The sequence below is a fragment of the Equus przewalskii genome, chromosome 14 (genome assembly GCF_037783145.1).
Source record: "Equus przewalskii isolate Varuska chromosome 14, EquPr2, whole genome shotgun sequence".
NCBI classification, from domain to species: domain Eukaryota; kingdom Metazoa; phylum Chordata; class Mammalia; order Perissodactyla; family Equidae; genus Equus; species Equus przewalskii.
In genome coordinates, this window is record NC_091844.1 from 10,413,644 (window position 1) to 10,440,599 (window position 26,956).

A 26,956-nucleotide genomic window follows, 5' to 3' on the forward strand; every position below is an offset into this window, starting at 1 on the left:
ACAGGACGTGGGCTGTGTGGAAGGCCGTGGAGGGCAGAGGAGTTTAAAAGGAGCAGGCTGCAGCTGACCTGGGGAGGCCCTGCATCTTGGAGGAAAGTGCTGGCACCCCTTGGCGCTCGTGGCTCTGGGAGCCTGCAGGGGTGACCACTCGGTAAAGGCTTTGGACCCAGCTGTGCTTGACTTGGGGAAGGTTGCAGAGACAGTGCCTGCGTGCAGAAGTGTGCACACTGCAGCCTCTCTGCTCTCTGCCCATGAGAGGGTCAGGAAATGTGATGGGGAAGCTGTTCTATTCATGATAGAATCAAGGACGGAATACTCGGGAAGGGTTCTAACCTGTGTGGAGAACCTGTATGAAGAACACGATTAAGTTTTACTGGGGACACAAAAGAGCACTTGTGTAAATGGAGATGTTGACCATGTTCCTGGGAGGGAGGGATCGATATTTTAAATATTCCCAAATTAATTTATGGACTTCATGCAATTCCCAGCCAGAATCTGGCTGGATAACCTACCAGACATTAAAACATATTATAAATTTATGATAATTTAAACATTTTTATTTTGGGATGGGAATAGAACACATCCATAGAACAGGGAAGTTAATAGATTTAGTTAATATTTAACCACTTGGGAACCCATCAGGCCCCTCAATCGTATCAAGCCCCAAAATATATTTCACATGGATTAAAATTTTAAATGTGAAAGTGCAGTAATTAAATTCACTTTCGGTACGTATTTAAGAAATTATGGGATGAGAAACATTTTTCTCTGCATGATGCCAGAGGCAAAAGCCATGAGGCCAAAATTGTTTGTTCATCAGGGGGTATAAAAACTTCAGTATGCCAGAAGAAAAACCCCAAAACAAAATCAAAAGTCAGTTGATAAACTGAGAAAAAAATGCCTGCAACATGTATGACAAATACCCTGTTACATAAACAACTCTAATAATCAATATGAAGAGCTTGTATTAGTAATGAACTTCCCAATAGGAAAGTGGGGGAAGGATGTGAATTAGTTCACACAAGTAGAAGTAAATGGCAGTGAAGGTGAGAAAGTCAATCTTACAGTAATTAAATAGGTGCGTCTTAAAATAAGATACTACTTTTGTTGTCAAATTAGCAAATTTTTTGTGTGTATTGTCTTCATTTGTTTTTGGGAATGATGGTACTCAGTGCAAATGGAGGTGTGTGGCAAGGAGTCTCATATGCCTTTGGGAGTGGGAGATCCAAGCTTTCTGCCAAGCAGTTTGGCAGTTATGTCCCGAAACCCTAAAAAGAATTCATCCCTTTATCCTGGTGATTCCACTTCTAGGAATTTTTCCCAAGGAAATAATTAAATCTGCAGTCAAAATATTTCTATGCAAGGATGTTCATCACATTATCTAGAAAGATGAAACTTTGGATACAATTTAAACATCCAATAATGGGGAATGAGTCATTCGTATGCCGGAGTTGTGGTCAAGCCCTTAGGAACACTGAAGGATGCTTAGTCACAAGGGAACTTCACGATCTAAGGCTAAATGAAAAAGGCAGGAAGGATGGTGGGCCGGAGCTGGAGGGAGAGGGGAAGCCGTGGGAAAGAGCCGGGGACCAAAGCAAATATGTGTTGGCGGGATAGACAGTCTTCATTTTTTCGGTCTCCCTTTGGCGAATTTTGATTGAGCAGGTGGTGGGTGCAAGGCACTGTCATTTAGGCTCAATTTAGAGAAAGAGTTTGGGTGCCATGAGCCAAAGGGAGGGTGCTGACACTGGACAGGCTCTCCCTCAGGGTAATGGCCCGCTGCTCTTCCCTGCCACATTCCAGGATCACCAGCCCCTCACAGGGACTCAGCCCCTACCCTGGCCGCTCACCCATTCTCCAGGGAGCCGCTCTCCTCTCCTCCCATTCTCAATGTGCGTGAGGGATTGGAGTTCAAAACCAAGCAAAAAACTCAGGATGTTCAACTCTAAAATAAAAAAGGGAAAAATTCAGAATATAAAGCTTACTAAAAGGGGGGTTGCATGATACATAAAAATAAATTTATATATTATGTATGTGTGTATAGGGAAAAGGTTGGAAGGAAACTTATCAAAATGTTTCTGGTCAGCTCTGATAGAATTATGGGAGATTTAATATTTTTATGTATTTTATAATCAGCATGGATTAATTTTTTTTTAAAAAAACAGCTGTATTGAGATATAATTGGCGCATAATCTGCACATATTTGAAGTGCACAATTGGCTAAGTTTTGACATGTGTAACACCCGTGAAACCAACACCACAATCAAGATAGTGAACATATCCATCACCCCTGAAAGTTCCTCGTGTTCCTTGTAATCTCTTCTCCCGGTCCCTCCCCTCCTCATGTCCCTTACAAGGCAACTGCTGATCTACTCTCGGTCACTATTATTCAATTTACATTTCCTAGAATTTTATATAAATGGAGTCATACTTGCTTCGATAGTGTGTACTCACCTTGTCTGGCTTCTTTCAGCCTATAATTGTTTTGTGATTCATCCATGTATTTGCATGTCTCAATGGTTTATTCCTTTTTATTGCTGAGTAGTATTCCATTGTGTGGATATAGCAGTTTTTTACAATCCAATGAACTTCTTTTATAATTAGGAAAATCTTCCATTTTTCTCAGTGTACTCTGAGATTGGATAGTGTCATGGGAGTTTGGGTTTCTGGTGTCCATCCCTCTCGGGAAGTTTGGGGCAGTTTTCCAGGCCCGACATGGTGACGTTGAGGTTAGCAATCGGGTAAGCCCGGAGGGGCCACATGCTATCATTTGCCAAACAAAAGCCTTAGCCAAGCCTTTGAACACTTGTACTGTATGTTGTCAGAGTTTTGATTTTGGTTCTAAGGAGACTAAGTGCAGCTTAACAGACAATTTGCAGACTTGCCCTTGAGCTTCACCTCAGTCTGAGAGCTGGAGAAAGCTTTGTTGAAAGAGCTGGACCTCTTGTCACAAATTGGCATTGAGTGTGTAACTTCCCTGTGCTGCTGCCCCTCGGTCACTGGTCTGTCCGCTCAGCACCATGCCTGGTTGACCCCCCCCCCCCCAGCTGCCCCCTGTGACAGCGGTCCTCCTCACCTGCCCAGTGCAGCCCCCGCTCCTGTCCCCTGCAGCTCTTGTCCTTCACTTGGACGAGGCTGACGGCCTTCCTCCCTCTGCTCTCGGGTGATTTTCACGAGGTCTCCCCAGTCTCCTGGATTAGCACAAACCTTGGCAGCTTCTCCAGAACTCCAGAGGCCCCCAGGTCTCTGGACAGTCCTTTTCTCCCCAGTCCCCAGCCATCCCTTGTCCCTGTGGTCACAGCAACAGGCATCGGCAGGCTCCTGCCCCGTTCATGGCCCTACTCATCTCGAGGGGTCCCAGGAGTTGCTTCCTGTGTGCTCAGGAGCAAGTGCACCATGATACTCTGCCGTGGCCTCCTCCCGGGCTCTCCTGGGCCCAAAGGAAGGACTTAGCCACCTCTGGTTCCATACACAAAGGGGGCAGCAAGGGGGAGTCTCTCTCCTGAACTCTGTACCCCCTTGTTCCCGGGCCTGAGTCTCCTAAGGTCTGTCACATGATGTCCTTTTCTCTCTTACCACTCCAAGTAGGGGTCAGACCAGTCCCTGGGCCAGGCCTGGAAATGGACACTCCCATCCTCACTGACCTCCCTCCTCCCGTTATTTTTACCCTGAGCCACCCCTATGCCAGCCCCTTCACCTAAACCACCCATACTGGCAGAGACCTGTGACTGAACAGGGAGCTGATGCCCTGGGGTGCCTGGGTCTCCTGCTCTGGACCACAGCCCTTTGCCCACTGGGTGCCTGCTGACAGCCAGACACTGCCCGGAGCGGCTGGAGACCAGGTCCGGGAGCAGCCTCCGGCTGAGATTCATCCTTCCCTTCCTTCTCTCTCAGGGTCTTAGATTCTAGGAATGAGACTGTCAAAAATAGAACCAAGAGGAAGGGCAGCTGGCTGGCAGGGCCTCCCCCTGGAGGGGTCCTGACTGATGGGCACATGTACCCAGGGCCCCCCTGGCCTCCTCTGCGGGCCCTCCTGTTTTACTGGAGACAATAACGGACCTGTTGGTGGCAAGGGCCCAGGTGGCCGTCTGGTGAACAGGCGGCTGGCCTGGAGACAGGGGAGGACAGAGATGACGAGGAGGACGGGGCGGGCGCCTTTCTCCCCAGCGGGGACTCCTACTTTTTAAAAGTCTCCTTCGAAGAGGATGGAAACAAACATCAGGTCCGCCTGGACCGCGTCCAGCGGTGTAATCAGAGCCACCGTGGGCAGTGGCGCAGGAGCCGCGTCCGTAGTCCGTAACCGGGAGCGCGGCTGCAGCGAGCGCGGAGGCGCGGCTTCCTGGGCAGCTCCGCGGGCTCAGCCACCACCGCGCAGCGGTGTCCCCGGCGGGCGTGCAGCCCCGCGCCACGTGGTGGGGCCGCCCGCCTGCTCGCGCGCGCGCGCGCGCGCGCGCGGGCGGGAGGAGACTGGGGAGCCTGGAGAAGCGGCCTGGGGGTGGGGGTGGAGCCCTCTGGGAGCGAGCCTCGGCGGGGTGGTGGCTGTCCTTAGCGTCAGGGGTGGGCAGGACCCTGCTGGATCTCAGTGGGCCCTGTGTCAGAAGATGCCCTGCTGTGCCTTGTATGCTTGTTTGTACCTGGTGGCGTTCACGCGCATGGGGGTGTGATGTCCTGCACAGAGAGGGGAGCGTTCCTGCTGGAAACCTGGCTCTGAAGCTTCCAGCCTCCGGGGGAGGCTCAGGGGCGCCCTAGTAGATTTCCGTGTTGTTTGAACCGGCTGGATCGCTGTGTGGGGCTGGAGGAGGGGACTGACTTGTGAGGTGGAAGGTTCGCTGGAGGAGTTCAGGACCACAGCTACCTGGCTGTTCGGCTCATGTCTCCTCCCCTTGGTGTGTCTCCCATCTTTCATTCCTGCCCCTTAACCACGGGTGGGGCACGTGGGCAAGCCCCACACTGGTCAGTGGGTCACAGGGAACCAGAGATGGTAAGAGTCTGCAATACAGAGACAGCTTCTAAGCTGTTAACAGGGCACATGTTATCCCCATTCTTGTTGAGAAGGAGGTTAAGTAACTTTCCCCAGGTCTCGCTGCCAGCCACAGGCCCGGTGCCTTGCTGAGGGCTTCCACATAGCTTAGTTTGTGTAATCCCCAAGCAGCCCTGCAAGGTAGGTTTCGTTCTGATTGTTTCTTCTGATTAACGTGAGGCTCAGAGCATGTAACTTGCCCAGCCACATGCTTTGGTTGGGGTCTTTCTGCACCTGAAGATCCCACTTAGTATGACTCCATGGACGCCCAGACCTGCCCTGTGATGGGAGGTATGGTCCTTACTAAGGGACTTGGCGTCGGGCCTCCACAGTCTGACCTGTGTTTCTTGAGTCCAACCGCTTCTGATACCTGCCCCTCCCCTCACTGCCCGCAGGTCCAGCCTTGCTGCTTCCTGTTCTCCAAACATCCCCGAAGGCCGCAGGTCCCACACCTGTGTCCGCATTCCCCCGGCTGCCCACTTGGTCCACCCCACACACTGCCCACAGCTCACTCTTTCCCCTCCCTCACCTCCCAGGCAGAAGTAACCTCCCTGGTCGCTTCCCCTCTAGCTCTCTGTGTGTCCCTCTGCCACAAGTGGACTTCAGGAACCTCTGTCTGCCTCCCCGACACACTGAGACTCTTGGGAGTGGAGACTGTCTTCGTTCCGGGGGACACGCAGAAGAACCCTGAAAGGTGTTCGGTAAATGATTGCTGCGTTAGGTTGAACTGAGCTTTTAGGCACAAATACCCTCCCTTCTCTTCTGATTTAATGTTTTTTGTGTTTGAGAACTTTGGCAATATGGTGAGAATCGTCCACATGCCAAAGTGGATCTTGGTGGGACAGAGTAATACAGGTTTAATTTTTAACTCCCGAGTGTGACTCCATGATTGTGTACTCTGAGTATATGACTGGACGACTCAAAAAATTCATGGAGGTGAAAATTTGGACTCATCTCCTACCAGTGTGATTTGGTTAAGGTGGTTAGTGGCCTCAGGTCCCCCCACCCCCAGGTTCCACTGCCAGGCCGGAGGACCCCCGGCCCTGGATGGACGTGGTGCCGGTGGGCGCCTTGCAGCCTCTCTCCTGGCCCCTGCTTCTGGGCGCCTCAGAAATGAGTCAGAACATGTGCAGCGTGGGCTTGTGCGGGTGGCAGGGAGCCCAGAATTAGCTCGGCTGTGTTTCAGCAGGGTTGCAGCGGGAAGGGGGCGGCTGCGCCAGGCGGGGGGCTGAGAGGCAGACAGCCCTGAGCTGTGGAAGGAGTCAGCTCTCAGGAGCTAGCACAGGCCTCAGGGCATGGGGGGCAGCCTGCTTTGTGTCTGGCACACACCCGATTGTAGATGAGCAGGGGGTCAAAGGAGCAGGCCTTGTGCAGCCACAGCTGCTGGGACCCCAGCGTGCCTGAGACAAATGTGGGAGCTGGACAGGCATGGCCAGGTCACCCCAGGTAGTAGGTGGCGGACAGGTGTGGCATCACCGTGCTTGCTGTTCACCTCTGGCAGCTCTGTGCCTTCACCTGGCCGCAGCACACCCAGGCAGGCAGAACCAAAGCTAAGCTGCTCCGCGAGCAGGCAGCGCAGCCTCCTCCTGCGCCTGGCGTTCTTTTACTCTTTGCAAACTGCTTTTATTCAAAGGGAGGGAGTGGTTAGCATGGGTATTTTAGTAAATTGTGAAATGCTTTGTTCTCGCTTGCCCCCTTTCCTGCTCTCCCCAATCTCTGGCACAGGTGTGTTTCCCTGGACGCCAGTGCTTGTCACCAGAGAAAACAAGGCAGCAACACTTATCACTTCCACTGCTCACTGGGGCAAAACACGAGGGCAGGCTTCGTGCCTCCCAGGGGTGGGGAGGGGCCTGGTACTTGTGTCACCACCAAGTGAGTCATCGAGGTGGAACAGTAAAATATTTAATCACGTGTGTCAGCATTGTTCGAGAGGCAGCATTTTTAAAGGTCCCCGTATGCAGCATGGGCACATGGTGTTACCTCTGAGGTTCACCTGTCACCATGTGAAACGCACACAGAGTGGTTGGCCTGCTTGGGGGCTCCGTGGGTTTAACCATGTGAATAGAACAGTTTGGGGAAGAAAACAAAGCATCGAAGGTTTTCAGGATGGCCCGGCTTTGGCTCAGCAGGTAATTTCTGCCGTAGAGCCCCTGCCTGGCCTTGGTCACCAGCGTTTGTGTTCAGAGGCCACGGTGGCCTGGCTGCAGACTGTAGCTGAGCGTGCCACCGGCGCCTGGCCGGCTCTTGTTCCGGCAGGTGCCTTCCCTTCCCGCCCTGGCCCGACGCCCCAGGTTAGATCTGGCCATCCTCGTCCGTGCTGGACGCAGGAGGGTCTCAGCAGACGTGTGTTGGGTCACAGCTGGACCGAGCACACCATGAGGGGAAATTCTCACACTGAGAGTCTGAGAGCAGGGACCATGCTTCTGTCAGCTTTGTCGCTTTAGTGCCTGACCTAGTGTTCTATACATGGAGGTCCAGGACCCTCAGCAAGTGCTTGCAGGCTTACATGCCTTCCACGTCCTTCTGCTGGCACCTGGGGCCAGGCCCCGGGGGCATTTGTGCAAAGCGTCCCACAAGTCTGGAGATACCTTCCCATCGTTACAGCCATCTGTTTTTTCAAGGCACAGCATGCCCCCAGCAGCCTTGTTTGGACCCCACATTATCTGTGAGGCAGGCGGGGCTAGAATTAGGGTGCCTTTTTGAAGGACGAGGTTCCTGGAGCCCAGAGAGCGGAAAGGACATGCCTGCGTTGCACAAGGAATCGCTGACACGGTGGGTCTCCTGCTTCTCATTTCAGCACCTTGCCCAGGTGCCTGCTGCTCACCTGTGGCCTGGCATTGTCCTACTAGGACATCCCGCCAGGCCCCACTGGGAACCCTGGGTGTAGTGACTTCATCGGGGAGCCTCAAACTGGGGAATCTTGGAGCAAGAATAGATCCAGAAATTGGACAACTTCTGTATTTTCCAAATTTGAACACTGAAGCCAAGAAGAGTGAAGTAATTTGCAGTAGGTTGAATGTTGGAAAGCATTATTTTGGGAAGCATTAGAAAAACTCCCAGTCATGGTTTATAATGCTTGCCCAGCACCGTTGGTGTGATATTTGTATCAAGTAGCTGCTCTTAGCCTTGAGACGCCTCAGGCCTGGGAGGTTAGGTATATTCTGTGTATATTCCGCTTCCTAACAGCCACGTGGGTTTGAGGACAACTTCTTAACCTGTTTTTGAAAAATGAAAGCTTTCTTAGATTTTTTTTGGTTCTCTGTGCCCAGCGAGTTCATTGGAACCTGAGTGCTGGTCTGCCCTTTCACCTCATTGCATCCTCTTGTCAAACCCTGAGCGTAGGTACGGTTATTAGCTCTACTTTGCAAAAACGGAAACACTCCCAGTGGGCACAGACCCTTCCTGGGGTTGCTCAAGTAAACAGCCCCAGGCCTGACAGACTCTGAGGCCCACTCTCTGGCAGCCAGTGGGTGTGGGAGGAAGGGCCACCTTAACTCTGACACACTCGGCTCCCAGGCTGCTCCTTGTTTGGGGGCACCGGTTGTCATTGTGAGCCAGAGCTGACTCTGGTTCTGGGCTGTTCTCAGAGCAGTGGTTTGGGAAACACAGAACTTCTCAGAATACTGTTTCAGAGAAGATGCTGCTGTCTGCTGTTCTCAGAAGGCGTGCAGGGTGTCCTGCCTGAGGGTGGGTCCCGGCCCACAGTCCGCTTGGTGCGAGGTCTGGGAAATCTGCTTCCTGCAGGTGGGAGCAGCAGGAGGAGGCGATGGAGCCAGGGTGGGAGGTGGTGCCAGCGTCTGGGCGGGGGAGGGGAGAGAAGTCCCCAAGTGGGATGTTGGGGAGAAAGGCCACAATGAGGAAGATGCTGTTACTGACAGCTCATGATGTTTTATTAAGCCAGAGGGGTTGAGACTCCGCACAAAACGCAGCAGTTTCCTCTGTCCGGGTTAAATTACCCCCTTTTGAGAGCTGCCAGAGCCCTGATACCCATTCCTTTTGTCGTTGGCTTCGAAGCCTCAGCCATATCGCTGGCCCTCTGCCACACCCACTGATGAGCTTTGAACCTGGGGACAGGCTCGGGGAGTTTACGGGTGGCTCAGAAACAGGATTCTTCTGGCCGAAAGGGGAACCAGGGAAACACAGCAGCTGGCCAGGTGGCTTGGGGTGTGCCACCAGATAGAGTGTTCAGCGCCAGGCCGCTGTTCCCCTGGGAGGCCGGGTCAGCCTCGGCGTCAGATTTCAATGGGCCTTGGCAGGTCAGCAGCAGGAATGTGCGGGAGGGAGGAAATTCCAGTTTGCGCAGCCAGTGTTTGCTCGTGTCCTACAGCCTCAGAGCTCGATTAGTTTGCTCTTGCAGACATCATGAACGGTGGTTTGATGACGGTTGTTTGGGTCCATATTACATGGAAACGTTCTGAATGTCCTCTGCGAGTCTTTATCTAATTATCATGACTGCTTTCTCAGACATTTAATAGGGATTTTTCCATACCTGCCCACCTCTTCTTAGAAGTTATAGCAATTATGTTTCACAGCTGCTGCATGTAAATCAGAAGAAAATTGAACCAAATAACGAGGATAATTTTATGAACAAATAAGTACTCCTTGGGAAGCACAGGCAATCTAATGCAAATATCATAAGAGAAATTAAAGAATTTGCTACAGCTACCTAGGGCTCTGGAAAATATGAACTTCATAGCATGCCCAGAAACCTTATACAGAAATTGCCCGACAGCTCTCGGCCAGTCTCTTCTGAATCTTCACCAGAGAGTTGTCACAAGAGTCTCTGAGGGCGCAGAGTTTCTGAAATGCTGATTCACTGGGTGAGGCTTCAGATCAGGACCCACGTGTACAGCCTCTACTCTTCACGTCTGCATTAAGCTTTTAAACAGCGGGTTGGGAAGACAAATTTCAGGCAGTGGGGTTTTTCTGTGTAGACCTCTGAACCTTTAGGGTACTTCTCGCTGGTTCTACGAATGAATATAGGGACTCAGGCCAGGCTGAGAGAAAATAGGTGAGGTGTAAATGAAAATGATTTCTGTGCACACGGACCTTTAGTGGAAATTCTGAGGCTCAGTCCACTTCTCGAGTGCAGACCGTGGCCTGTCATGGATTCTGAACGTTGTTGCTCTGCTGATGGAGGCGGTGCCAGAGGGGGAAGGTCGCTGGATCTGTAAGCCACCTTAGAAACCCGAGCCTTGGCCTGTCGTCCAGGGCAATTGGCAGTTTGTACAAAGGAAGGGAGGGAACGGCTCTTTGAGGTATTTATCTGCCTGATAGACATTCACAGCGATAGGGTGAATTTGAGTGTGAGTTTGGGTTTTTATTTGGGCTGATAAAATCTTTCTGTTCACCGACAAGCTGTTGGGTTGATAAGCCATTCACAGGCTGTGGGTGGGAGTCATCTAGCTGGGTGGTCCGGAAGGACTGCTGGCCTCTCCCCCACCCACACCCCTATTTTTTCAGTGCCAGGGGCAGGCATTTGCTAGGAAAATAACTTTTGTTGGAGGGTTGACTTGGTTCTGCATATGCAGGAGAGACAGTGTGTGATCCATCCCTGCCCCACAGCTGAGGATCTGGAATTGTCTAGCAGAGACTCAATACTTTAGGGTGACCTCAGACTCTCCCGGCCACGCATTTGGGTTCCTCTGCCCTCGTGGCTGGTTTCCCAGTTATAATGGCCAGTCAGTCCACTGATTATAGCCTTGAACTGGGAAAGGAGCTTAGGGAACTGCCGGCTCTTGCTACCGCTGTGACTGAGCTTGGCCAGAAAAAGTGTAGGAGGAGGTCCTCTTTCTTCAGCCTTCATAACTACATGTTTCTGCCTGCTGTCAGAGATGAGAACTCGCCTGATGTTCCCATGGTTTTATCTGATTGTACCCATTTTACTCTTGATGTCTTGCCAGATTTGCACAGGTGTTTAACAGGTGTCAAAGTATTGGCATTTTCTGTTACAAGAAAAACTCCATCATCAATCTTTTTTATGTGGTCTTAGGGTAGGTGGTTCATTCTGTTGTCTCTTCCACACAGCAGCCAGAGTTACCTTTTAGAATGTAATCAGAATTCCAGTGCCAGCCATGATGGAGTAATAAATATTGGATTTACTCTTTTTTCCTAAAGAATTATGATATTGGACAAAAAAAATGAAGCAACTATTTTCAAGAATGGAGCAATACTCAGTGCAGGTCTGTGATCCAAATGGAACCAGGTGAGGCAAGCTTCACAGTCTTCCTGGCTTTCTGTCAGGGAGTGCCTTCAAAACCAAGGCACAGGGAAGTAGACACCACAGAGAGATAAGCAGAGGAAACAGAGATCAGAATTTGTGGGTGCTGAAGCAGCTAGAATTTGTGGGGCAGGGTATTGGAGAAGAGGGTTCTGAGCAGAGAAGAGACTTAAGAAATCTTCAAAGTGGTCCCCTAGCGTCTTGCCTAAATACTAAGCTATGTTTACCCAGGACAAGACTCATTGAGGCTCAGCAGAGAACAACTACTGGGGAGAGGGTACTGAGCTGAACAGAGACTTTGGAGGTCACACAATGCTGGGAGATTTGGAGTTCTAACCTGCCAGGATGAGGAGACTTTGCTGGACTCCTTGAACATGAGACCACAGAAAGTCCACACCTTAGGAGTTGGGTCACCCTAGCCTAGAGAAGTGACCACACTAAACCCACTATAACAAAACCTAAAAACAAGCCTCGTTAGGATCAAGATGATACACCAACTAACAGTCTGCCAGAATAAAACTCAACACTCTTTAAACAAAGTATTATTTGTAATATCCAGTGTGCAATAAAAAATCACGAGAGGGGCCGGCCTGGTGGCGCAGTGATTAAGTTCACATGTTCCGCTTCTCAGAGGCCCGGGGTTTGCCGGTTCCGATCTCAGGTGTGGACGTGGCACTGCTTGGCCAAAGCTGTGCTGTGGTAGGCATTCCATATATAAAGTAGAGGAAGATGGGCATGGATGTTAGCTCAGGGCCAGTCTTCCTCAGCAAAAAGAGGAGGATTGGCAGCAGTTAGCTCAGGGCTAATCTTTCTCAAAAAAAAAAAAAAAAATCACAGGAAATGCAGAACAATGTGACCAGTAATAAAGAGAAAGAGGTCAATAGATACAAACCCATACAAACATAATGAATGAACAGTTATCCAAATGAATATAGGGACTAGGAGTTTCAGCAGAAAGATGGAAATTTCAGAAACAACCAAATAAATTCTAGAACTAAAAAAATACTGTTACTGTCATGCATTGCTTAACGATGGGATACATTCTGAGAAATGCATTGTTAGCCAATTCCGTTATTGCGCAAATATCATAGAGTGTGCTTACACAAACCTGGATGGTATAGCCTACTCCGCACCTAGGCTGTATGGTACTAATCTTATGGGACCACTGTTGTGCTTGTCGTCAACCGTTTGACCAAAACATTGTTATGTGGCTCATGACTGTATCTGAAATGAAAAATTCACTGGATGGATCTAATATCAGTTTGGGCACTGTAGGAGAAAATATCAGTGAACTTGAAGACAGATCAATAGAAACCGTTCAAACTAATGTACAGAGTGAAAAAACATTGGGAAAAAAAAGGAACAGAGCCTCAGTGACAGGAGGAATAATATCAAGTCTAAAATATGTGTAGTTGGAATTATAGAAGAAGAGAAACTGGGGCAGAAACATATTTGAGGAAATTTCCCCAAATTTGGTGAAAAATTCTCAACCTACAGATTCCAGAATTTCACTGAGCTCTAAGCAGCATGAAAACAAAGAAAATCACACCTAGGCACACCAGAATTAAATTGCTGAAAACAAAAGAAAAAACAAAATACTAAGTAGCTATATGTATTACATATAGGGGAACAAAAATAAGGATACGGCTGACTTCTTATCTAAACAATGCATACCAGAAGACAATGGGACATCATCTTTAAAGTTCTGAAAAAAGATCTTTCAAAACTAAATGTGAAACAAAGACATTTTCAGATTAACGAAAGTTGAGAGAAATTGTTCCTTGCAGACCTGCAGTACAAGAATCTTTAAAGAAAAGTCTTCAGCCTGAAGGGAAATGACACCATATAGAATATGGATCCACATGATGGAATGAAAGTGCCAGAAATGGGAAATATGTGGTAAATATAAAATAATTTATTTTATCATTTTAAAATTTCTTTAAAAGAAAATTTATGGCTTAAAATAATAGCAATTTATTGTGGAGTTTCTAATATTATGTAGCAGTAAAATATATGACAGAGCAAGAGGAGAGTAAAATGAAAGAATACAGACAAACAATAGACAAAAATCAATGGAAACAAAAGTTGGTTCTTTAAAAAGATGAATAAAATTGATAACCCCCTAAGATTAATCAAGAAAAAAGAGAGGAGACCAAATGGTCAATATCTGGAGTGAACGAGGGCATGTTACTGTACATCTTACAGACATTTAAAGGATAATAATGGGTATTAAGAACTACTTTATGTCAATAAGTTTAATAAATTAGATGAAATGAATAAATTCCTTGAAAAACTCAAATTATCAAAATTGACATAAGAAGAAACTGAAAATCTGAATGGTCCTAAATTTGATTTTTTTAAAGATAAAATTTGTAGTTAAAAACATTCCCGCAAATAAAACTCCAGGCCCAAATGGTTACCCTGGTGAATTTTAGAAAACATTTAGGAAGAAATAGCACTAATCTTACAAAAACTTTTTCATAGAGGAGGAGGAAAGAGGAAACAGTTCCCAGATAATTTTATGAGGCCAGCATAACCATGATAAAAAAAAAGAAAAGGAGACATTACAGACCAATGTTCCTCAAGAACGTAGGGACACAAAAAACAATGAAATACTAGCACATTTAATACAGCAATATATATAAAAAGGACAATGCGTCATGACCAAGTGGGGTTTATCCCAGGAATGCAAGGTTGGTTTAACATGTGAAACTCAATGAATATAATTCATCACATTAATTGAACGAAAAAGAAAAATTATATGATCTGTTCAGTAGATACAGAAAAAAGTAGTTGACAAAGCTCATAGCCTAATTATGATTAAAAACTCTTGGCAAACTCAGAATAAAATGAACATTCCACAGTCTACTAAAGGACATCTTCCAGAAAACCTTGGCTAAAATCATTCTAAACTGTGAACCATCGCATGTTTTTCCCTTTGATCAGGAATAAGGCAAGGAAGTCTGCTTTCACCACTCTTACAGCACAGTACTGGAAGTCCCAGTCAGTGCAATAAGGGAACAAAAAGAAATAGACGGCGTAAAGCTTGGAAGGGAAGAAGTGAAATTATCTGTGCTTGCAGAAGACATAATTCTAAGAAATCTACATAAATGCTACTAGAACTAAGAAGTGAATTTCGCAAGGTCGTAGGATACATGGTCAATGTGCAAAGATTAATCATATTTCTATATGCTAGTAAGAGTGATTGGAAAATGAAATTAAACCGTAAGTCACCTTGTGCCCTCTGCTTGGAACCCTCTGATGGCGTCTTACTTCACTCAGAATAAAATGCAAAGTCCCTGTGCTGCAAGGCCCTCCTCCCCCCCCAACACCCAGCATGTCTGTGATCTCTCCTCGATCTCCCCCGCTCCCTCTGCTGTGTCCAGAGTTTGCTCTCCCCTGTGCCTGCACGCTCTTCCCACACGTATCCCCGTGGCTCACTTCCCGCTTCATTCAGGTCTCGACTGTCACCTTCTCAGAGAAGGTCCTCCCAATCATCTTACATAAAATAGCACCTCCCTGACCGCACTTTGGGGTTGAAGCCCTCGCCGCCACCCAACATATTGGATATCTGTTTGTTTACTGTCCCTCTCCCCGTAGAACACGACAGCAGGGACTCTGTCTTTGGTGGTGGTTCGTGCTGGGTCTGCAGTCCTAGCACGGTGCCTGAAACTTAGCAGTAGTCAGTAAATATTTATTTCATGAATGATGGAAACAAAATGTCGTGCTGATAGGGACAGGGCCTGGGGGTAAGCATACTGAAATGAATTATGTGGTAGACACTTGAGTTTGTTTTTATCTTTTTAAAAAATCTATGTAATTTTACTGTGAAGGAAAAATTTCAGTGAAAAATTGTGATGTTGGGGCCGGCCTGCTGGCATAGCGGTTAAGTTCGTGTGTTCTCCTTCAGCGGCCTGGGGTTCACCAGTTAGGCTCCTGGGCTTGGACCTATGCACTGCTTATCAAGCCATGCTGTGGCAGGCGTCCCACATATAAAGTAAAGGAAGATGGGCATGGATGTTGGCTCAGGGCCAATATTCCTCAAAAACAAAATTGTGATGTATGGCTAAGTCCTGTGGCACAAGAAGCTACATCCATAGGGCACCTGTTGTTTGCCTGGCGCTCCATCATTTGTGAAGTGCTTTCCTGGACATTGCCACAGTGGATCTGCATAGGTCCCGGTGATACAGTGGCTAGGATGGTGAGTCAGATTCAGTTACCTGCCTGTGGCTGTACAGACGAGCTAAAGCAGGAGTCCTGTATTTCCGTCCTGTGCTCCTTTCCACTGCGCACCATAGTGGGAAACAGACCCCATGACAGGGTGTTTTCATGGTCACTTGTGGGCAAGGCAGCACCTCAGGTCTGATCTTCACGAAGTTAAATGTTTGGCTGTTTGTTTTGTGCACATGTACTGAAGGTGAGGCAGCAGGTGGAGGAAAAGAAGTTTCCAGATTTTCCAGGTCTGTTTTGGTCAAAGAATCTGTGGGAGTGGAGGCTGGGCCAGCCCCACATCAATCAGGCCTCAGATGTTTTCAGTGTTTAAAGAGGCACAGGAAGGGCCCTGGTAGCCCTGAGGTTGTGAGAGGCCCCCATAGACCCTGGCCTCAGGGCTCTGGAATGTGGGTTGGCTTCAGCTACAAGGAGGCGAGCCCAGAGAGGCTCTGGAGGGGCTGTGGGCATGAGCGATTCTGCTGGGGCCCGGCTCTTGTCCCATATGCCACCTTGAGCTGTGCGGGGACCCATGGGGAGAAATAAAGCTGGGCTTTTTCTTCTCTGGTTGAAATTTGTGTCAATAAGTACTCATGGGTCCATTGCCAAATGAAAGGCTGGGCATTTGTGTACGGTATCCCATTGGATCCTCAGAACAGACAAGAAAAATGCCTTCTCCATCTTCTCAGATAAAGAAGCAGGCAGAGAACGATCCTGTGGATTTCCCAAGGTTATTTCCATATTAGGTAGCACATCTGGGACAAGGACCCAGGTCTTTAAAGGCCAAGTCAAGTGCTCTCCGGGAGCTCCAACAGAGAGGCCTCATGCATTGAACAAACCACCACGGGAAGGGACTAGGACAAAGAGCATTGTGTTGAGACTATAATGCCGTAATAACTGCTGGGGGCGGCTTCCCATGGATTGTTCTTGAGAAAAGGATGAATGACAGTGGACCTAAAGTAAGGAAAGAGGATTAAAATGAACTTGTGAGGGCATGTGGGAAGAAGTGGGTACTTTGGTTCACGCAGTTGCATTCGGTGTCTGCTTTCTCAGTGGCCCCTCACTTTTTATAACTTTCTCTCTCTGGGGATCATTTTACCGTGTCCTCACTGGGTTTGAGGCTCTCGCTCTGCAGGGGGATGACAGGAGCTCAGGATCGCTGACAGCCGGGATGAGGGCTCAGGGCTCTCTTACACAAGCCCAGGCTCTGTTTTCCAGATGTCATTCTGGGCACCAGAGATCAGACAAGGGAACGCCACCTGGACTGAGGGCCAAGGGGGCAGGACTTCTGACGGCGGCAGCATTTCTTAATTGCAAGACCACGCGCCTGTGTACGTGTGTGCGCGCGTGTGTGTACAGATAATGCCGGAAAGAATGTTTTTTTCCTCATACCTTAGTGACGCATCAGAAATAAAAATTACTATTAAGATCAACTTGTGGAGCAGTTACAGGGCGAGGCACGCTGAGAATGCTCAGCTCATTCTCAGAGTTTGGCGTTAGAATGCAAATGTTTTTCATTCTTGGTATATTGTTGCTTTAGAAAAAACAAATCTATTCCTTGATTCAGATGTTGACAGTAGTTTAAAAGCTCTCTCTTGTCCACAGGCCTGCCCAGTGTTGCCTTCTTCCCACGGGTGGGGCACGTAGCAGAGTGAAGTGTGACATCCTCTCTTCTACCTTGGTGGGAAATTGTAAAAGGACTCTTGTTTTTTCCTACATGAGATTTTTAAAAGCAGGGGGAGAACAAAATGGGTTTTAAAATCAGGGAATTCTGAAAAGTGATGTGTCGCAGAGGCGGGCATGTGGCAGGTTTAGGAAAGCTAGTCCCTGCGCTGGCCTGATGGTCCCAGGCTCTCAGCGATGGCCAAGGAGCCCACTGGCTGTCGTCCTCGCCTTGAGCCTGCCCAGCATGGGGCAGGGAGTGGAGTGAGCTGCTTCTGCCTCAGGCTGTCTGCATCAGGGGCTGGCTCTGCCCAAAGCCCGGGGGCACAGAGGGGAGGGAGCTCTTCCTACCTCTGCTGTCTAGAGAGAGGCGGGGCCCACCCCTCAGCAAACAGGAGGAGGCACTGGGATCCAGGAGTGCAGCTCCCCTCACTGACCGTGGGCGGGAGGCGGTGAGTGTCCCAGCGCACGGGAGAGGCCCACCCCCCAACCCAGGGGAAGGGTTTGGTCATGTCAGGACGCCAAGCTTCCTAGAGGAGACAGTGGTAACAGCTGGTTGTGGATACTATGACACAGAGTGTATTTTCCTAAGTAGGTCTGGTAAACTTGTGGCTTCTGTGCTTGCCTTGGAGAGGTGACCTGTACCCCACACTGTGTCCTGGATGAAGAGGTGACTGTTGAGCCAGGAAAACTGACCCCATGGATGAGGTGGTGACTTGGGGTCCCAGAGTTCAGGGAGGCGGGCCGTGGTGAGTCCCTAGAGCTGGCCTTCTCAGGGTGCTTCTGCTCGCTGAGGAGACCCCTGTCTGGTGCAGGACCCTTGGTCCTACAAACCTTTCCCATCCTGAGGGATGATCAGGTGCTGGCAGAAACCAGGGACCTCTCCCCCTCAAGCTCATTCAAGACTGCTCTGAAAGCTCAAAGCCTGGTGTACAGATTTAGGATGGTGGATGCGTCCGCTCTGCAGACCAGAAGGCCTGTGCCTGCTGGTGGGAGACGGCTGCGTGGCACCCACATGCTCAGGGAGCCCACTTGGATCCAGAAGTTGAGCCAGGCCTGGAGTCCTCAAGGGAAAGCTTTCTTAGGGAAGGGATTTTTGGGTTTCTGGCTGTGGGGCGGAGGGTTTCACTTGCCTACTCCCTGGGCCTTACCCTGGGCCTTACAGGCCAGAGCAGGTGTGCTGGCCTCTGGGGACCCCTTCACCACAGGACCACAACGCTGAGAGAGGGGAGCCCACTCCCGTGTCCATGACTGCACCTCTCCTGACTCCCTTCGTGGCTGACATTGCTTCCCTTGTCCCATCTGGGTCCACGTCTAAATCTCACCTGCACCTGTTTCCAGGCCACTTTTGAGGACTGGTGAGCCTCCAGATAGCTAACTCCATCCTTCCCTTTGTGGGTCTTTGTAACTTTCTCCGTCGGAGAATGGCCTTTTCTGACCATCCCAGTGTAGGGGTCTCGTTCCCTCCAAGGTCACACCTTCTCGGTTCGTGTCCAGGTGCATAAGATTTTGCCTTGATTTGTTCCTTGGCTTTCCCTGTGCTCATGTTTGACTGCTTCAGCTCACTTGCGAGTTCCTTGCGAGGAGGGGCTGTGGTCGATCCTGACTTGAACTGCTGGGCGCAGCGTGTTCTCAGCAAACTGTCCTTAATTCTCAGTAACGCTGGGTTCCATGACACACTCCCAGACAGGGTTCACCCAGTTTTGCTCGTTCTGGCCCAAGATTCTGGACTCTAATAAAGATGATCTACCTGTAACTGAATCAGAGTCTCGAGGCGATGTCTCTTTTGTGACTCAGGACTTCTTAAGAAGAGACAGAAGGACTCCTTGGAATCCTGGGGAACTGCGGGCCCTGTGTTGTGGTGGGACTTTATGTGTGGTCCCATCACAGATGAGCGCCCAGATAAGATGCTCGGTGGATGTGACGTCAGCCTCTGGCCACCCGCACTGAGGCGCCAGTGCTGTGTCAGTGCCCCCAGGCCACAGTGGCTGGCCACTTGGGATGTCCGCTCTGTCCTCCAGGGCTCTGAGCTCTGGAGACCAGGAGCCCTCAGCGTGTGCTTTTGCCCAGGCCCTGTGTGCTACATCGATAGGATCAGGATTCCCCTGAGCGCCTGGGACGGGCAAACCTTTGTGGGAAGGTGATGCTTCTACCATGTGGGAACCAAACCAGAAATCCGTCTGTGCAGTGCTGGCAGCTTCCCGCTGAGGCAGAGGCCCCGTTTATTGAGCCCTTCTATGACAAGGCCCTGTGCCAACATGTCTTCATTCAGTTCTTGGCAACTCTGCAAAGAGGTGAGAGGCTGAGAGGCCACGACGGGTTACGACCTTGCCCCAGGTCACCTTGCTCTAAGCAGTAGAGCCAAGATAGAAGCTCAGGGCCTACAAAGCCTGTGGTTTTTTAGCCCTTTGACTTGCTGGAATCACTTCCTGCCCTAAGTGAGGAGAAGGGCTTGGCCCTTCTTTCTGTGGAACTTAATTCCTTCATCCTCTGGCTGCTGCCATCACAGACGGTGGAGCCAGGTGACCAGAGGCGAACCGAAGCGGTCTCTGATCGTCTCTTGCGGCTGGTTGGCTCTGCCCAGAAAGGCTCCAGGAGGACGCTCAGATCTCTCCCTGGCTGCACTCAGGCCCTTGCATCAGTTTTGGGGTGCCAATCAGGATGGGACAAGTGTGCATGATTCTCTTGGGAGACCTGCCCTCCCCTCTACTTTGTTAAACAACTCGCCTTCCCCTGCCCCCACAGGCACAGTTGACAGGGCCTGAGTCCCACCTCCACTGTTTTTCTCTCCTGGCTCCCCCAGACCCTTGGAAAGCCAGGGGGAGGTGGGCATTGCAGGAGGCCTTGCTGGGTGGGTTTTGTGGCCTGGCTCTGGCCGCAGGGAAAACCAGGGCACCCCTCACACGTAGCCTCCGGTCCATCCCCTGTGTTCTTCTTGGGCCAAGATTTCCCAAACACGCGTCCGGAGGTCTCATACTCAGGCCCTCCATCATCAGCCCGCACCAGCTTTTCTGCCTTTTTTCTCTCATTTCCTCCTTAGCCACATTTTTTTCCTCCAGTCCATCTGATGACCACATCTTGACCTTCGCTATCACTGCACGATGCTCAGGAGCTTCCCTCGCCTGCAGTGCCAGCACCCGCCCCGTAACTTCCCCAGGACGTACCCCACCTGTCCTGCAGAGCGTGGCTGTGGTTCCAGCTTCAAAACATCTTCCCACGTGTTCCAAACCTAGAGTGATCTCAGCCACTGGACCATCCATTTGGCACTTGCTCGTGTTCTGCCTTGAGGACATTTTTTCCTTTCTCGTGTAGACTTGTTTAACTTATTGTGTCTTTGTGTCCCACGAAGCTACAGGGTTGCATGAGGACTCTTGTCCTGTATATTTTTTGTCACACTTAGGTGCTTATTAAATATTTTTTAATTTGAAAGAAAGGATTAATGCCTTGAGGTCAAGAGACCTCTTCTCACCCCTTTATGTTGCCCAGTGGCCACTGTCGTGCTGGGCTGTTGGCCACTTTTTGTGATGGACTGACAGGCTGGGTGAGGAACAGTGGCTCCATGGAATTTTGCCAGGATTGGAATCTGGGCTGAATGGACTGGCTTTCATGGCAGCAGGTGACTTTCCTGTTCTCTGCCACCACTCTGCCTGGTGGACCCATCACCTCTTCTATACTCAGGTTGCTGTTAGGGTCACCGAGACAGAGGGTGTGTTCCGGTGTCTTGGCTTTGTGGGGGCCTGGTAGCTGTGAACATGGGGCTTTTCCAGTTACCACAAGGAGGCTGTTAATTGTGACTCCTCTCTGGATTTTAGCCTCTGTTGTCCTCTTTTTTAGAAAAAAAGCACCCTTTCTGGCAGAAATTAATGCGTCTTTCTTCTATTTAAGGAAAAAAAAATTGTCTTGTGTGAAATGGCTCTTTCTGCCCAGGCAGGAGAACCATCTGCCCTCATGCTCTGAGCACAGTGGGCGCATTTCTGTTGTACTCGGCCTTTGTGGTCCACGGTGACAGGGTATGGGGCCTCCCTTCCGTGCATCTGTGAAGACTGCGTGCTGTGTTGCTCAGGCAGAGGAGGCAACAGGAGGGTGTTCAGGGACTGGTGCGCCCTGCCGAGCCCTGGCTGATGTGGAAGTCACAGGTAGGTCCTGTAGGTCTGGGCAGATGGGTCCCAGTCCAGGAGGTCAGGCTCTCAGCTCCAGCAAGCCCATCTGAGCCAGGTGCGTGTGCCCTGGGCCCGGAGTGCGCTCACTGTGGCCAGGGAACAGGGCTTGAGGTGCACCCTGCCTGACCGAGATCCTCGGAGAGCTGGGTGGCATTCTGGCCCTCCCTTTGCTGAACTTGGTGACTTGTATCACCCGAGCCTCACACACAGTGGCACTCGTCCCATGACATTATCCTTTGATGCTCTGATTCAGGCACATCTTCTCTCCCCACAATCTTAGGGAAGTGAGGACTCTCTTCTCAGATCTCTTTGAGACCCCCACCTTGCCCACCAAGTTGACTTGCACATGGCTCTTTAAATGAGTATTGGACATTTTCTTTTTTATGCAAAGAAAAGCAATAAAGCTCCAACAACCAGCAATAAAACTCCACATTCCAGTCAAGTGACCAGTATAGAATTTTCCTTCAGCTGATTGCATAGTCTTTATATCTTGATCTTTATAGTACATAAACCCTAATACAATCAACTCTTGATTAGTTATGTGTGAATTCACCATTTGAAGTTTATCTGTTACAAACTGTGAATCCCATATCAACTTCTCCAGCTGCTCAGCAGGCCTTGGGGCCTGACCCGCCCCACTGGTGGTGAAAGCTTGGGAGCACGGAGATTTTAATGGAATCTAAGCAAGCTGTGGTGAGGGAAGTAAGCCAACTGTAGGAAACCTCACAGTGGGCTCCATGGTTTGGGGATCATCTGGAACCGTCTCCCTTGGGGGCAAGGGATGTGCCACCTCTCTGTTCTCGGTACCATGCTGTGCACATACAGGCACTCACTAATGTTTCCTGGAAAAAATTGTCAAATGAGTGTACCATCCAGAGTTTCCTTGTAGTCCAAAATTCTGCACATAGCTGAGTACATGATTGCTCTGCACTGCTCTCTGATTTTTATTAGAATGATAGGGAAAAGCAATAATTAAGGCTCGACTCTATCTCCCAAGTTAGCTTTTTAAAGAATTAAAATAAAGGTTAATTTTACTTTTTTCAGTGGGTTGCATGGAATATCCCTACTCTAGGAGCTGAAAATGACCGGAAAAAGTTATAACAGACAAAACCTTCATGGCTTTAGTGTTTTACTGATCTTTTCAGCAATCGTCACTGATTTTCTCCATATTAGGAATTTGGTTTCCTGCTCTCAGGGCACCCAAATCAGAGACGATTTCTTTGGTACCCATGAAAGAGAAAATGTAGGTGATAAGAGGAGCAAAGCAAATCTACCTCTGCCACACTGTCAGTGCGTTTGTGTTTAGTGCCAGAAGGGTAAGAGGAACAAACTGTTGACGCACGCAAGAGCTTGGATGAATGTCAAAAGCAACATGCTTAGTGGAAGAAGCCAGTCTCAAAATGTTACGTACTGTACAGTTCCATTTTTGTGACATTCTCAAAAAGACAGGACACAGTGATAGAGAACAGATCAGCAGTTGCCAGGGGTTGGGGGAGGGGGGTGCGACTCTAAAGGAGCTGCCGGGGGGAGGTGTTGGCAGGTGACGGGACTGCTCAGTATCCTGGCTGTGGTGGCGGCTACATGTGTCAAAACTCATGGAACTGGGCACCAAAACCAAGTCAGATTTACTGTATGATAATTTAAAAAAAAAATAATCCCAGAAGGGTGAGCCATGTCTCGATTGTCTAGTCATTGACAGCAGGTCCAGGCACCTGTCCTCTCCTGGAAGTAACTACCTCTGTGCTGAGAGGTTTAGAAAGACGCCAACCCGCGGCTCGCTTCCATGTCGTCAGTGTCATTCTGCTGACAGTTGTCAGGATGTTTTAAGGTTGTGATCTGGTTTTTTCTGTTGTAGAAAAGATTGTGGAGTTTGTACCTCTGCTCCAGTCTTGCCCCTAAGGATGTGTATAGGGTGCAGGTTTCGGGGAATTTTTTTGACCACTCTCAGGATTTCTTTTTGTCAGTGTTTATATGAATGTCAGTGTTTATATGAAATTGATAAATTTAGAACACTTATTCCTTTTCAGCTGTTAATTTATGCCTTTGAAATGTTTTATTCTCTGAATACATGCACGTGTCCAGAGCTGTGAACGCATCTTCATTTCTCTCTCCCCAGCAGAGCCAAGTGCCCTGTCTCAGGGAGTGGCTCCACCATCCACTCACTTGCCTAAATGTGAACACTGGAGTCGATCCCTGGTATCTCTTCCTAGCCCTCCTTTAGGCACCACGTCTTGTATATTCTGTCTCCTGAAAAGCCCTCACCTTGGTCCCTTCCACTCATCCCATGCCACCACTCCGGCCCCTCCCCCACCCCCGGCTCTGCCCTCCGATCAACAGGATCTTTCTGATGCTCAGATTTGATCATCTCATCCTCCTGCTGAAAATCTTGTCATACTCTCGTTATCGTTAGAGCAGAGGCCAGACACCCTAACAAGTCCTGATATTCTTTTTTTTTTTTTTAAACAGAGACTTTTTTTTTTATGAGTACTTTTTTTTTTTTTTTAAGATTTTATTTTTTTCCTTTTTCTCCCCAAAGCCCCCCGGTACATAGTTGTATATTCTTCGTTGTGGGTCCTTCTAGTTGTGGCACATGGGACGCTGCCTCAGCGTGGTTTGATGAGTGGTGCCATGTCTGCGCCCAGGATTCGAACCAACGAAACACTGGGCCACCTGCAGCGGAGTGTGCGAACCTAACCACTCGGCCACGGGGCCAGCCCCCTAACAAGTCCTGATATTCTTGAATCATCCAGCTTTCCTCTGCTCACTCCTCTAGCTTGGAAGTTACCCACCCCCAATCCAACACTTAGACTTCTTCAATAGGTTCTGTCCACTCCGGCCTCAGGCCTTTGCAGAATGCTGTTCCCTGTACATGGAATCGTGCTCCCCGCCCCGACCACACTCAGTATTTGGCAGATTTTCTGTCCGTCTCTCCATCCTCAGCCTAGACCTCACATCCCCTGGGCTGAGCATCCCTCCTTCCTGGCCTCAGAGTTGCCTGCTCTTCTGCCTTGGCACCTGCCACGCTGTGTCATACTTGCCCCCAGATCTTTGCCGGCAGGGTTCTCCCTCTCTTATCCTTATTGTGTCCTGGACACCTAGTACAGTGCCTAGAGCTAGAAGGTGCTGACGACAAATTTTATGATGAATGGACAGAGTCATCTGTGAAATCCCAGAGCCAGCGACCAACAGGAATTTACTGACCTCGAGCCACCGGCTCCTGCCTTCTGAATTGCTTATGGTCTGGTCAGAGAAATAATAACTGCTGAAATACTTGAATAATAATTGTGTTAAAGCATGTGATGTGGACTCCAGGTGCCATTGAGGGAGAGCCTGGGAGCTGAAGGAATTGAGGCTGTTGAGAAAGTTTCGCAGGACTCCTTTCCCCAAATCATTTCTCTGCCTGTTTTCTCCTATTATGTAGATTTACTTCCCTTCTCCCACTGTACGGCTTGCCTGAGCCAAGAGGGCCCACCCCACTCCCCTCTGTGGGTGACTTCAGGTAGCCCCCAGGTTTTTCTGTCACATTTGAGGGGAAGTCACATCTACTGCTGTTTTATGTGGCCGCTCTGCCCAGCATCTCTCCCCTTCGTGTTACTTTCACGTGGCGCAGTTGTGTTACTGCTTCTCTATTCTAATTAACGTTGAAACAGTCCCCAGTTTGGCCTCTCATGAGCTGTCCCTGTCCTGCATAGTGCAGCCAGATCGTTTGTAGAGATGTGGTGGGGGAGGGGGCGTTCTCCTTCCCGCTCCTCTTTCCTCCCTCTACACCTAAAACGATGGCTCTCCACGTGGAGAACAGTGTCTTGAATCAAAGTTTGAGCAGAATGTTGCTGACTGGAACCTGTGATGGGTTCTGAAAGAAGCCCCTGTCTCCTGGTTTGTCCAGAGCCATTGGTTGCTGGAAGGGCCTGTGTCCAGCTCTGTTTGTGGGGAATTTGTGCTCTGTGGTTGGGTCTACAGCTTGTGTGCTCAGGTCCGAGACTCAGGTGGTCGAGGGGAGCTAGGCTGCGGGAGTGCCATGCTCAAACAGGTCCCTGCTGGAGCCCTGGGCCGGGAGGGGTGTGCCTGGTGCACAGGGCTGGGCTCGGCCATCCCTGAAGTTGTGTGCAGTGCTAAGCTGAGTCGGCCTGCCCGCCTGGTCTTAGGCTTTCTTCGGAAGTTTTGCTTTGCATCTCACAGCCGTCAAGACTGCCACCCCCACCCTAGGGGAAATGCCACAATGTGGACAAGCGCTGCTGGCCTCACAGTTCTGCCAGGGCCAAGGGCACGTACCCATTCTTGTTTGAAGCCTTGTCTGATTTCCTGATTAAAAACAAACCTTCAGGCTCTGGGAAGTCTCGTGGTCTTGGCTCACAGGCGCTGCCTGTGTGGCAGGGCCCTTGATTTGTCCTGGCTTCCCACTGACCAGCCGAGGTGGCACATGGACACGTCCCTGGCTTTTCTGGGTCTGCATTTCTTCATCTCTCAAATGAGAGGTTTGGATGAGGTGATTGCTGTGATTCTCTCTAAAAGCTCGATTTGATAAACTTATTGTTTGGGGAATTAGAATTTGTGATGGTAGACTAGGCACACACATCCTCTTTCCTGCCTCCCTGGGTCCCAAGGAAATGATAAACAATCAGGTTAAAAGAAGTGAAGTCTTAACACTCTCAGTGAACCAGAATGCAGAGAAATCCCCAGAAGGTAAAAACAGATTGGGTTGACAAGGAAGCCAGAGCAGAGGACACAACAGCCCAGGACGTGAGAAAGACGCAAGTCTTTCCTGAGAGGCCTGGAGGAGCTCCAAGCTCCATGTGGTTCATCACAACGAGTTAGAAGCTTTCCCACTGGCACACGCTGCACAGGAGCCCAGAACAGGTCTTGCCTCTGGAATAAAACCCCGAGAGGATTCCCGAGGCCAGTGGGCAGTCTGCCTTGGTTGGCTCCTGGCAGTGGTGTTGGGGTCTGAGAGAGAATCATGGCACAGCCCAGGGTCACTTCAGACCTCTGGACAGACACAGCGGAGAATAACATGAGGAAAGAGGAGCCTTTCTGGGAGTAAAAGACATCACGTTCTTTGCGTCCAGAATAAAGCTGTCTTATTTTTGGCAGTTGTGCAGAGTCCCAGGCTGCCAGCCTGTCAGCGTGTCCCACCTACTCAGCCAGAGCCACCAGCCTCCCATTCAAAGGAGAGGCCTAGGGGGAATACATTCGAGCAAAACTTCAGAATTCTAAGGGTAAGGAAGATACTGCTAAACGTTCTAGAGAGAAAAAACAGGTTGCCGAAAAGAAAAAGAATCAAACCGGCAGCAGGCTTCTCGTCAGCGCCACTTGAAGCTACGGTGGTGTAACGGCTGCCGAGTTCTGGGGGCCATGATCTCCAACCGAGAATGCTAGTCCCTGCTGAATTATTAATCAGACACGAGGACAAATAAAGATATTTTCAAGCCTGGAGGGGCTCAGAAATTCACCTCTACAAGCCCTATGGAAAAAAACAAAAAGAAATCACTCAAAGCGAAAAAACAAGGGTTCTGTGTTGTATAGGAAACAGTGGCAGCTGATGATCCAGCAGAAGTGAAGAAAGCTGGGGAAAAATGGAAGTGCTTTAGTGGACCGTGACTCTTGCAACGTTCTCAGGGCCAGTTGAAAGAGTTTCCTGTCCAGTGGGCCAGCTGCACTGTGTGGTGTCCAGTGACTGATGCCACA

The 26,956-nt window shown here is 49.6% G+C and overlaps 1 protein-coding gene across 10 annotated transcripts in view; it reads left to right on the forward strand.

Moving 5' to 3' along the window:
• The window catches only part of CRACDL (CRACD like), a 136,079-nt gene that overhangs the window by 14,193 nt on the left and 94,930 nt on the right, over window positions 1-26,956 (forward strand). The window contains exon 1 of one of the 10 annotated variants that reach the window (XM_070572055.1): window positions 5,433-5,721. The exons of the other annotated variants lie outside the window; for them this stretch is intronic. The gene's annotated coding sequence lies outside the window, so the exon portion shown is untranslated. Of the gene's footprint in view, window positions 1-5,432; window positions 5,722-26,956 lie in introns of those variants that run through there. 10 annotated transcript variants of the gene reach the window in all.